Consider the following 12,554-nt stretch of genomic DNA (forward strand, 5'->3'; position numbering starts at 1 on the left):
CAGAGCTAAAAAGAATTGATGTTCTACACCTTTCATTGATTGGAAGGGTCAACGTACTAAAAATGACTATGTTCCCCAAAGTTCTTTATCTATTTCGTGCCATACCCCTTTTCATAGATGAAACAGTAATTAAAGGTCTGGAATCAATCTTCATAAAATTTGTTTGGCAATATGGGCGAGTTAGGCGTTCTACTAATTTATTATCTCTCCCCAGGGATAGGGGGGGTCTGGCATTACCGAATCTGAGGCTTTATCATTGGTCATGTCTGCTGGTACATATGTCTATCCTCTTTCAGACTGAGGCTAAACCCACCCAGGGGAATCTTGGTACTCAGATGCCTCCCTCAATATTTGAATTATTAATTGGCCGTAAAGCGGTAGGTCTACTTATGCGGGAAGTAGATCGAAGGTATTACAGAAAGGCCCGCTTTAAGGTATTGGAAGGGGCTTGGGGGGTCTGGAGGGCAGTGTCAAAGTTTTTTGGAATCCCTAAAGTAAATCGATATCTTCACCTCCATAATTCTAGGATTTTTCCTCAGATGGCAGATGATAGAAATCTGCAGGTATGGGAAAATTTAGGAATTAGGACAGTTAGGGATTTAATGAGCGGGGAGGAGATTTTGGATTTTGAGGCAATACAATACAGTGTTGGCATTTCTTCTAAATACTGGCTATTGTATTTAAGATTGACAAGCTGGATGAAGGCCGTAAGACCTAGGACTCTACTGGTAGACGAATTCCCCATTATGGACCAGCTAGTCAAGGGGTGCGAGAAGATTAAGGCCTTCTATACTCTATTTATTGGCTCAATACAAGATGATTTGGAAAAAATAGAATCCTCTTTGGCTATGAAACTGGGGAATCCTGATGTAGATTTAGATTATGCCCTTCTCTTACAAAAGAAAATATTCCGCTCCTCTAATTTGAAGGCGCAACATTATAAAACCTTGTTCAATTTATACCATACGCCTGCGAAATTATACTCTTGGGGGATAAGGGAAGATGATTGTTGTCCCAGATGCAAGACAGGCCAGGCTGATTTGCTCCATATGTTTAATGATTGTAAGGCCCTGGAGGGAATACAGAGGGAAATAGAAAAATTTTGGGAGGGGCTGTTAGGCCAAAAAATCCTATTGTCAACCACCCTTATGATACTAGGCACCGATAATAGGCTAAATCTGGGGGAAACTGAGGAGGCCCTGGTGTTTATCTCTGTTGCAGTACTTAGGTTATTAATTTCTGCAGGTTGGAAAGACACTGTCGCTCCTTCTTTTCAAATGTGGCTCACTAGACTACTTGGCTTACATAATATAGAGATCTTGCTGTACGCTCAGAAAGGGAAAAAAATTGGGGATTTTGGGAAAGGTATCTGGGCTCCGATTACAAGGTGGAGGAAGGCAAGATCAAGAGAATGAGTGAGGACGAGAACAGGTCATAGTGAATAGAAAGAAGGAATTTAATTTGTTGTTAGTTGCTCCTGAGGGGGCAAATGACTTTTGAAGATGACGCTACAACTGTAAGTCTAAAATTTGTGTACTGGTTTGTTTCTTGATTTATTATGAAGTCATTATGTACCTACTGCAAATAAAAAAATATTAAAAAAAAAAAAAAAAAAAAAGAGAAGGTGGGAGGGGGAGGGAGCTTGGCCCTCCCAGAGGATGAGGCACCGGGGAGAAAGGCAGAGGCATTTGTAGGGATGGGGGAAGGTTACGGGGGATGGGTAGAGAGCCTGGGGCATAAAGGGGTGTATTACAGCCCCGAGATTTTAAGGAGGATGAAGGGGAGGATATGCCTGAGAGGGTCGCTGCAAGGAGGTGAGGGACCACCGGGCAGGGTAAGGGGGGCGGAGGGAAGCCTAGGCCAAGGGGTAAGCATCGTTTAGGGCACAGGGGGTGCCCGAGTGGGGCTTAGTGCAGGACCCAGCGTCAGAGCTCATTGCTGCGATGCTGGAATGGAGTGGGGATATGGGGGGGGACAGCGATGAGCGGGGGGTAATGGTTGTTGGGGAAAAGGAAGGATGGGCAGAAGGCAAGGCACAACAGAGCAAGAAACGAAGGATAGACCAGGCAGGGGGTTTGCAGGGAACCAGCACACCAGACTAGACGTTTGTTTTTCAGGGTGAGGAGCAGCACGACGTAGCAGACAACAGAGCTGGGAGCGGCTTGCTGGCGCCAAGGCGGAGGGAGGGTGGAGTCCAGAATGGCACGTCCAATACCGATGGGGAAACCCATCGCAGCCAGGACATGTAGGCCCATAACGATCTTGTTGGCCCTAATGGCCGGTGGGCCACGGTGGACCGCCAGGACAAATAAGAACAGTACCAAACAGGTGGGGGTGCTGGGGAGTACCAGCAGGTACAGTCGGCCCCACCAGAAGCAGGGATGCGGGGGTCGAGCAGGGACTCAAGAGTAGAATTACGTAAGGAATGGTCCCAGGAGCTGGGACAGGAGGAACTAGATTTTGATGAAGAAAGCCTTGTAGAAGACAAGTAATGGGAGGAGGAGGAGGACATGGAGGAGGGGGGGGGGGGGGGGGAGAGAGACAATATAACGTGTCAACTAGTATGTTTCAGGTATCAGCAGAAGGGTACAGACAGTGTCAGGGCCCGGGGTGGAGCCAGCAAGGACTTCTGCAAGCACTGGGCCACTGGCAACGCAGACTGCAACTGTACAGGGAGGGTGGACGGGGTAGATTTAGAAAAGGGAAGTACCTCACAGACATAGGGGTGGGTACAGATGAGCTGGGCAGTGCCGTGGTAGGAAAGTCGAGGAAGGTACGAATGCCAGGAAAGTATCTGTGGACAGTGAGGCAACAGAGGATAAGAAAAAAAAGCAGACGAGTAAGAAGCTGAGGAGTAAAAAACTACCGTTCATGGGGGTGACAAAACCCTTGGGAGCGCATTTGATGTTAACAACGAAAGAGAGCGCATTTGATGTTAACAACGAAAGAGCGCATCTGGAAAGGGAAATATGTGGAAATGCTCAAGCTGCTGCATAGGGAGGTGAGGTCAAGAGAAGAGGAATACGAATTGGCCAAGCGGCCGAGCCTCCCCTTCACAATAGAAAACTGGACAGCGGTGTTTCTGATATATGCAAGCGTGTTTTGCAAAAGAATATCCAGAACGTTGCGTAGCGCTATTTAATGACATGGATGCGATTAGGAAGGCCCAAATTACAGGAGGGGTATACGCATGGGTCTAATATGACCAGGGTTGGCAGAAGTTTTTTGGTTAGCGTTGGAAGTTGGGAACATGGGCAGTGAAAGGGTAGGCAGGTAGTTTAAGGTTCAGTTGTAGGTGTTTTGTTATTTTCTGTTTCAGAAAGGCAGGTATAGGATGTTGGTTTAATAGAAGTGCATATTTTTAACTGCAATACATTGTAATGTTGTTAAGATGGTAATGGCAGGGTCGGGCATGTTGAGGGGATCTTAGGGGGCAGGACGGGGTCAGGGATCAGATAATCTGATGTATCGTGAGGTTTTAGTTTTGTAAAACAGTTGCCAGGTATGTTATTGTAATCTGCACCAGTTTCAATAAAGCGGCCTTTTTCACACACAAATTGGTCTCAGTAAGGTCTGCACCCCCTCTCTCCCCAAAACTTTTCGGAAACGTAAAACCATATCTTTCTGAAATGACGTTTCAACTGTAGACCTAAACACAAACAAAAACTCACCCAGTCTTCCACGTATGCTTATGGAATGATGATTTTGCTAGTGGAAAACTGAAGAAAGTGTTGCAGCTTTTTAAATACAATAAAATTATCACAATCATTGAGCCCGTGTTATATTTTTTCATTAGCTCATACAAAGAAACACCGCATGTTACGGGGCTTCTCCGAGAAGTTTGGGAAACCACTAAGTCTGGATGTGATTTCAAAACAGACGTGTTAAGGTACATGTCACCCCAATGCCAGACAACACTTCGAGCGAAGTTGGCGGTCCCTGGAACTCTGGCACGCTCCTGCATTGTTGCTGCGCTCTCTCGTGCAGTCTCGCAGAGGCCTGCGCTTGCAGGAGCCCCCCCCGGATACACCCCCTCAAGGCTCATTAATGTAACAGTCCAAGGCACTAATTGCCATTCAAGCCGCATAGGAAAGCCCGGGCCCGAGAAGAGAAAAGCCCTGGTTCGCACTTGTGCCAAGCTCAGCATGTTCATGGCGTGAGAAGCAGACCTTTGGACCCCAGAGTCCTCCCCCAAGCAGAGGAGAGGACAACTGGCCCCCTGCGATCCAATCAGAGCCTGCCTCACCCTTCCAGCCCCCCACCCACCCTGCAGCGCTGCACTCTGCTCTTTCCAGTGGGTGGCCTCACGGCGACAGGTGAATCAGCCGTGCTCGGGTAAGGATTCCCGGCTATGTTTCTTCAAATATTTCAAGGCACTGGAAGAAAGAAGACTGGAGCTGCCCGTCTGCGCCAGTCCCGGTGAGTGACATCCGCCCAGCAGTGGGTTTAGGGCCAAAGAAATGAGGTAGGAAAACGGAGAATTAGCACAACTGGACGAGTGAGCGCAGAGTGACAGAAGCAGGCCGGAGGCAGTGTTCACTGGGAGAGACAGGGTACCTTACAGCAGGCGGCATTGTCGGTAAAAGGGCCCATGTGAAGCTCTGCACATGTGAGGCAGGTATAGGAGAGTTCACTTCGCCGGGGGAGGTAAGGAAACCGAGACCGACCAGAGAGGTACGGCGTAGTGGATTATAGGTAGGCGAGCCCCTGAAAGCTCGAACTTGAAGCCTGGCTCAGCTCGAGGTCCTGTTGGAACCTCGAGCCTATAACGAGCCAATATTTCATGTGGCTTCTGCCTGCCTCACTGCCTCTACCCAGGATGTAGCGTTACGGGCAGAGGTACCCATCAGGTTCGAGTCTCGGCGTCGGCTCAACATCTAGTGTTTCTGGGCAAATCACGAAACGTAAACTAAGCACTTCTCGGTGCAGTGCCATAAAGTGCTCCATTAATGTCAAAGCTCCACGTGTTAAGGAAATAAACTTTTTTTTTTAATTCGGAGGCAGCTTTATCACAGTTTACGTCAGGTTTGTTGTAGGATTTTAACATACATACATTTTCAGGGCTCGGCTCGTGCACGGGCACCAAGATCCGGGTCAGATGCTTGGATCTGCCTCGGCTCTCCCAGTAAATCTGTTCACTCGCCCATCTCTATGGAAAAGTACACTCGGGCGGTGGGGGCAAGAGGTGTTCGTAAGAGTTGACAGGGTAATATCACGGGGGAACGTGTGTGAAAGACAAAGTTAGGCCGGAGGCAAAAGACTTCACAGAGGCAAGGTAGTGATATCGAGGAGGGCAGGGAAAAGTTTGCAAAATGAGAGCAGCAAGTTAGGGGACACGAAAAGTCACCACAAAAGAGGAACGAGGGCACGAGACTGCACAGGGTAGGAGAGAGAGAGCTCAGCAAAGAACAGTAGAGCATGTGTGAGAGTGAAGAGAGAGACAACAGGAAAAGTTGGACAAAGATTCACAAAGGCAAACCAATGAAGCGGAGAGGTGCACTGAGGGAGAAAATGAGGTAGGATGAGTAAACGAAAGGGTGGAAGATAAGCGTGACTGGGATGGCAAAGTTCATAGAGGCTGCCGAGTGGTGGGGGGAGGCGAGTCGAACGAGGACGCCAGGCAAGTGACATATGGGACGTGGGCGTTAAAAACGTAACTTGAGAAAACAGGAGAATCCAGAGACGAGTAAGAAGGGAACGTGGGGTGGAAAGAAGAAGAAGAAGAAGAAGAAGAAAGCGAGGTGGAACGCTAAAAAGAATACAAATGTTAAAGAAAGAAATACACAAAGAAGATGGAAATGGGTGAGAAGTATGTGCCTAGACGGAAAAGGAAAAGGGCAACAAGATCATGATAAAACAAGCATTTACAATGCAATAGGTCTCGCATTTGCGAGAGTTTAAACTATTGGCATTGTAAATGACAATGCCTTTTATTTATCTGTTTAGAAAAGCAACACATAAATAAAAGGCATTGTCATTTACAATGCAAATAGGTAAAGCTCTCACAAATGACCCAAAGGCACGGATTTGGAGATGTGTGCAGAAGACACTACAACTGAAAGAAGCATTGGATACACACATAGGATGTGATTGAGGGACTATAACAAGCAATTAGACCAAATTCTAAGAGTGTGTGTTTTAGTACAGGCGAGACCTATTGGCTATGCCAATGCTTGTTTTCTGATGCCGTGAACTGCTCCAAGATTGTTAGGAGGACGCCTGCCTTGCCACCGGAGACATCTTCACCTATCTCTGGAAGGACCGCACTAGCCAAGCATTGCATGAACTTGCCCCTCATGGTCTGCTCTTCCATCACGAAAAACAAGAGCTTGAGTTTTCTTCCATCTGTGCGGTTACTATGTAACCTTCTAGCCATCATCGGTATTTAGAAAACAAAATAAGGACAAAAGCAGAGAATGGAAGCCCTCAGCCTTGGGTACCAGCAAATGCTTCATTGTGCCAGTGGAAGCGATTGGCAGCTGCTCCACAGCTCTGCTCATACCTCACACTTGCAGTCAACATGACATTTCACAAGAGCAGGCGGATGGAAAGAGAGTAATGTTTAAAGGGTACTAGAATGTTTAACTGGGGAGAGAAGACTGAACCCAACATTGCACCACGTGCACATCAACCAAAAGGATTCTTCCTCACAATTACCCGTTCCAGAATGGAAACCATGCAGATGTTATTGTTGCCTCCATGTCTGTCCTCTAATGTAGGCGTGTGGTTGTGGTAGCTGCAGCAGTGTTTCAGGCCACTCCGGTCTGAAAAGACCACTATCTCTTGTGCTTCACTACCCTTGTTGACTTGCGATGGACGCCTTGCTGTTTGGTGCCTGGGATAGGTTAAGGGAACCACCGTCATTTTGATTTCTTGCTGAACCAATAAAACTAGCTGGACAATTACAAGTTGGACACTTTCATTAATTATTATTTTTTGGTCCTTCACAACAGATCCATCTCAATATTTACACTCGAGCAATATGATTACCATGAATCTGGCAGACTGTTTTATTTGTGGACAATTGACTCACTAGTGCAATACAGCAAGTTTTTATAGAAAAAAAATCAATAAAAATTGTTAACTCGCAGCTTCTACACATATTGCCGGAGTTTTCCATGTTTATGTATTTACATACGGGTCTTTCGATGAGCTACGGGGCCACGAAATGTTCTGCTTTTTCCACCATCTCCAGCATGCCTCCTTCACAATGGGGTGATGTTTCCACCTGCAGTTCTGTGAACCTGTAGTCCTCCTGTTCTGCGTCGCCCCAAATCGTTCACCATTTTCAATCACAACGACAGTTACTGCTCAGTGCTCACTGTTCTTGTGATCTATAAGACATTCAATGGCGTTGCTTGGAGCTGTGGTGTAAAGGAGACACCTGGAGCTGTCTTTGGGAGTACCCACGTTTGGAGAAGTTTCCGAAATTTCTAAAAAGTCTCTCTTATTGTGAGGGAGAGAATTCCACCGCTAGAGGGCGGGTGCTTGGTTTGTTCTGCACCAAATTATGATGACGTGTAAGCCTGGCTAAATGGCGCGTGGCAGGTCCTGTGTGTTTGCTTTGCTCACTCCTTTGTTACTAGTCCTTAGCGCCATGAAGTCTTTTTAAACAGCCGAGCGCTTTATAAATATATATATATATATATATTTTTTTTTAATAGCTTCACATTTTCTCATAATATGCATCGTAGCGTTTTTCTATGATCAGCCGCTCGTTTAAAAATTAAACCCACGAATAATGGCCTATTTATTACTGGGCTTCAGTGCTGAATTTGAACCCGTGGTTGCGGGGGGCGGTTAAAGTGAAATGGGTCATCCAAATTAAAAGCGTGAGAGCATGGTCTGAGATACAGAAAGGGAGGTGAGTGGTGAGAGGTGAATGTGTGAGGCTCGTGCATTTCACAACGGAAGGCGGAGGAATGATAGAGGAGCTTGAGTAAGAATGGACATGACAGACAAGAGAAACTGGAGCAGTTTCATAAAACGAGAACGCTAGGTGAGTGCCTAGACTCCCACCACTATCCGCTCTAATACCACCAGTGCAAGCAGCTAATGTGGCACCATTGCTGGTGGGGAATGGTACAGAGAGAGGCGCCTTCGCCTAAGTTGGAAAACATTCTGTACCAGTCCTAGGTGGTGGAGAGGGAGGTACAAGTAGGAGAAAGGTGGGAATGACACAGGAGGCAGATAGATGTGTGGGGTGGGAGAGTGGGGTAAATGAGAAGAGTATGATGAAATATATGCACGAGACTAGATCAGGAGGGGAAATAGAGAGCGAGCATGTGAGGAAGTGAAGATGGAAAGAGAAAAGTAACGGCCGCGCGGCCGTGAAAACGAAAGTAATAGCGATCGCGATCAAAGCGAAAGTGATCGCGATCGCTTGAATGGGAGCGCTGTGTGGCAAGCACGTGATTGGTGCGCGCGCAGCAGTGATTGGCGGCTGCGCGCGTGCACACTCACGTGCACTCAAGCTTTAGGCCACAGGCAGCACTTTAAAAATCTCAACTACAAAATGTCTCTCCGAGCCAGCGCATGCGCGGGCCTCAGCGAGACCTAAAAAGCTAGGCAGTAGAAAACTATGTAGAGCTAAAAGGTAAAGGTAGATTAAGATTCCTACTCACAAGAAGAGGTGAAAGAGAAGTAAAGGGGACCACAGGGAAACGGCGAAAAGAGTCTGGGAAAGAGCTAGAAAGAGAATGACCGATTAGAGGTAATAAGGGGTCAGGGAAAGGTAAGCGAACATACAAGGGTCGAGGAAAGTTAAGAAACACAAAGAGAACACTAAAAAGGGATGCAGCTAAAGAGGTAGATAGTAAATCCGAGCGGGACAGAAAACCGAATGTGAACCATGGACAGAAAGAGACAGGGAATGATAGGAAGAAAGGTTTAACATTGAATAGAACAAGAGGTGGACAGGATGAAAGGGAAACCAAGAGAGGCTGAGAAAAAGACTGGATTAAACACTTAGAAAGAGCGGCAAGATAACAGAGACTGGTAGTTGGTAGAGTGCGACAGAGAGTAAAAAAGAAAATGGACAGGCACACAACTAAAGAGGTACAGAGTAAGAGAATGGGTAAGAATAATATCTTTGTCTATTTATCGTTCTCCACCTTCTTAGGGCTGTAATTAACTGGCGCTCCTATTGGCCAACTCACTGGCACTGATTTAATCCGCTACAAAGCACGATTAAAACGTACGACGGGCTGCACATAGATGTCTGCAGGAGGTGCTCAACACACTAAGCTGCATTGGAAACAAACTCAAAACGGTATAACTGGAGGGAATTCTCCCAGCACACGACTTGTTTACAGTCTGATGTGGCTACCAAACTTAAATAATCAGGAAATTCAGGCATCTAAAATAGCACTCACTTTAAAACCAAAAAAAGGAGAATTTTTAAAAGAAAGATGTCTAACGATTGGTCCGAAAAATGCGGGAGCAATTTCTCTGTGATCTGCTATTAGGTTTATTGGGCCATATTTAAAGGGCCTCACACACAAGCCCATTACAACAAAAAAGCTTACCCGAGGGTAACTATATAGTTCAGGACCCATACAGTCAATTTTAGATGTGGCATGGCGCTGCAGACAAGCCAGGAGATATTCAAGCCTGCTCCGCCTTCAAACACTTCAGCAGAGTTGCGGCAGTCAGTCACATGCAAGTTGTTTGCGGCATCGGCCCAGCCAACTTTCTAGGGCCACAAGCATCCTTTCTTCGAATTATTAGATTTCTCCATAGGTTACTCTTCCTTATTATATTTCCAATCCTATGGGGAAGAACTCCAAATGAGTGGTGGAGGGCAGTGATGGGGTCAGCCGTGGAAGAGAAGTGGGAGGAAAGTAGCTCTGATATCATCTTTATAATGCATACCCAACGATGTAAGGTTAAAAATGGAGACAGCCGTCCAGCTGTGATGCTGGATGAAAATGGAGGTAACAATGAAAAGTTTGAGACTATATTGAGGCTGCATTATCCAAGAGGCCCAAAAGCAGAAAAGACTCCTGGTTATCCGATTTTTATGCTTCCCAAGTTTTTAAATACTAAGGGTCTGATTCCGAGTCTGGCGGTCGTAAGACCTCCAGACTCGCGGTGGCGGTGCTCTGTCTGCTGCATTACAACTTCAAAAGTCGTTGTGGAGTAGGACCACCGGCTGCGCCAGGAGCAGACATTCCCTGGCGGTGGCAGAGCAGCGCCACAATGTAACATGCTGAGCGGGACTGGTGCAGTCCCGCTCAGCATGTTACAAGTTCCGCCACCGCCAGCCATTTCATGGCAGGAGCCTGGGCATGAAAAGGCTGGCGGTGGAGGAACAAAAGTGTCCCTACAGGGCCCTAATGCCCTTCCTGCCATGGGGATACAATCAGGGGGGCACAGCATGTGCCCCCTGTCTGTATTCCCCCAAAGTTCCAGCACGGCATGGACGTCATCGCCCATACCATGCTGGAACTTTTTTGCTGTTCCCATTGCAGTGCCGTTTTCCAGGCACTGCCATGCAAAAAGTGAAGGATCATCTGCTTTACACGAGTTCAGCTCGTACTAAGGGTGGGGTTCCTTGCACAGCTTTGGCACAGCTGTGTCAGCGTGAGCTGGCGCAATGGCGCCAAGCTCGTAATCGGGCCCCAAGTGAGGATCACAGATGCTCGTGTGGCTCCTTCTGTAATACGGATGTCACGAGGTTAGCACATGCGCAATGCAAAGTAGCAATAGCCTTGCCCGTGCACCTTCACCGTAACAGAGATAAGCAGATCTCAATGTCAAGTTGAGACATATTTGTTTAATATGACTTTCAAATGCATTTATCCAAGGAGGACAAAGAACTTTCTAAACTAGTGTGAACAGGACTCGTACGACAGTTGACAGTGAGCCAATTCAATGTACGCCGCTGTGGCGAGATGTGATGGTGTACAGGTATTTATGCTGCAGGCTTGGAGTGGCATTTTGCACAGTACACCACATTCTTTAGATGCCCAGAAAAAAGATGCAGAGTTCTCAAGTTTTTCCTGTGTCAGGTGTAAGTAGCTCATCCAGTCCGGTCTCTATTCTTTGCATTGTAGTAGTTCTCACCTCCTAATTATGCAGGCTTTCATGACTGCAAATTCCAGAATGCAACCCGAAAAGGCTGAACAGACTGGAATACCGATGCCCAACAGACAAATCTTTCAGAACTAAGTCTTCTTCAATGGAGGAATCAGCTAAAGCCCTGAAGGCCAAGAAGATCTGTGATTATTTTAGGGCATTTCCCACACCAAACCAGTCTTGATTCTCTGTACATTTTCATCGCGGTGAGAGCATCTTTCCAAAACCACCAGAGGCCACTCATGTCTGGAACAGTCCTAATCCTCAGGGCTAATTTTGCCCATTTTCCACAGATTTTTTTAGATTTTGGGCATTACTCATATAATTTCGACCACAGGCTGAATTGCTAGGCATAAAAGTGCAAAGAAACATCGGAAATGAAGGAGGAACTACTGCAGCCAAGGAAACGGTTGGCGATGCTAACATCAGCTACAAGCACTGCAGAAACAGGTTCATTTTAATAGCTGCTTTGTTGAGTTGCAGCCTGAGCTTCTCCGCGGCCATCAGCACTGTACATCTTTGCAAGGGAGACGTCCAGCCAAGTAACTCAGAGACCAACCTACTCGTATACACTCAGCAAGCACATGGACACATTTAGGTGTACATATCTATAAAGAGGGGTGCGTGAGCAATGCTGTCTCACGGTGCAGATATCCTGACACCAGACCACAGAAAAGCTGCTCAGAGATGTGTCTCGGGGAAGATGTGTGGGGAAGACGTAGACATAGTCAACAGGACTCACAGAGGGTAGCTGATGAGAGCCAGCATGGCAGAAACCCTATATATTTCAACTACCCCTTACAGTGCTTTTCAACGCACCTTTGCCATGAGAGGAGCTTGTGTGCGGTGCCTACTTGCTAGTGCACCAAGAGATCTCTGCAGAAAGGTGCAGGACACAGGCTTTCTGCAGGGGAGGTTACTCTGAAGGGCACGATCAGGTAAATATATTGCCTGGCTCCTAGAAACAACTGTCCCTTCAGCTTTAGGCCTATTTTTACCACCAACGGATCAGCAGAGAAGCCTCAATTGCTCTTAGCAGGCAGACAAAAAACAGGGAGTTTTCTGTGTTTCGCTCATCACTCTGAAATTCTGCCCGCCTCTACACAGACCAAGAAAGCTACATCAATAGCAATGAAACTCAAGGAGGCCGCACAGAGTGAGAGAGAGGTGGCCTCAGTGGCATCAGCCACAAAAAGCATCTCCTCCATTGACCTCATGCCAGCATGGGTTTTCAGGTAGTTTGCAGCCAGTATTGACGGTCACCGTCAATTGTCCCCTAAAAATGTCCATTTGGTAGGATAGCTTCATCATTGTTGTACTTAGCCATTTCTGCAGCATCATCCCCAAACTGCCATCCCGTTTTCTGAACACGTTCTTAGGACTCTGCACACTTTAGCACTGGTCAGCAGTGGTAACGTGCATTGGCTGTCTCCTCTAAACATGGTAAAATAGGCTTACACCCAATTGGCATATTT

General features: G+C 46.9%; 1 protein-coding gene and 1 long non-coding RNA gene across 3 annotated transcripts in view; one reads left to right on the forward strand and one right to left on the reverse strand.

The window, feature by feature from the left end:
- LOC146809595 (branched-chain-amino-acid aminotransferase, cytosolic-like) overlaps positions 1-12,554 on the reverse strand; it is a 209,940-nt gene that overhangs the window by 160,312 nt on the left and 37,074 nt on the right. The gene's annotated exons all lie outside the window — the stretch shown is intronic.
- LOC146809596 (uncharacterized) overlaps positions 4,303-12,554 on the forward strand; it is a 63,188-nt gene continuing 54,936 nt past the window's right edge. Inside the window, exon 1 of the long non-coding RNA XR_014966464.1 lies at positions 4,303-4,419. This is a non-coding gene — a long non-coding RNA (uncharacterized LOC146809596). The remainder of the gene's footprint in view (positions 4,420-12,554) is intronic.

The sequence above is a fragment of the Triturus cristatus genome, chromosome 7 (genome assembly GCF_964204655.1).
Source record: "Triturus cristatus chromosome 7, aTriCri1.1, whole genome shotgun sequence".
In the NCBI taxonomy this organism is placed as follows: domain Eukaryota; kingdom Metazoa; phylum Chordata; class Amphibia; order Caudata; family Salamandridae; genus Triturus; species Triturus cristatus.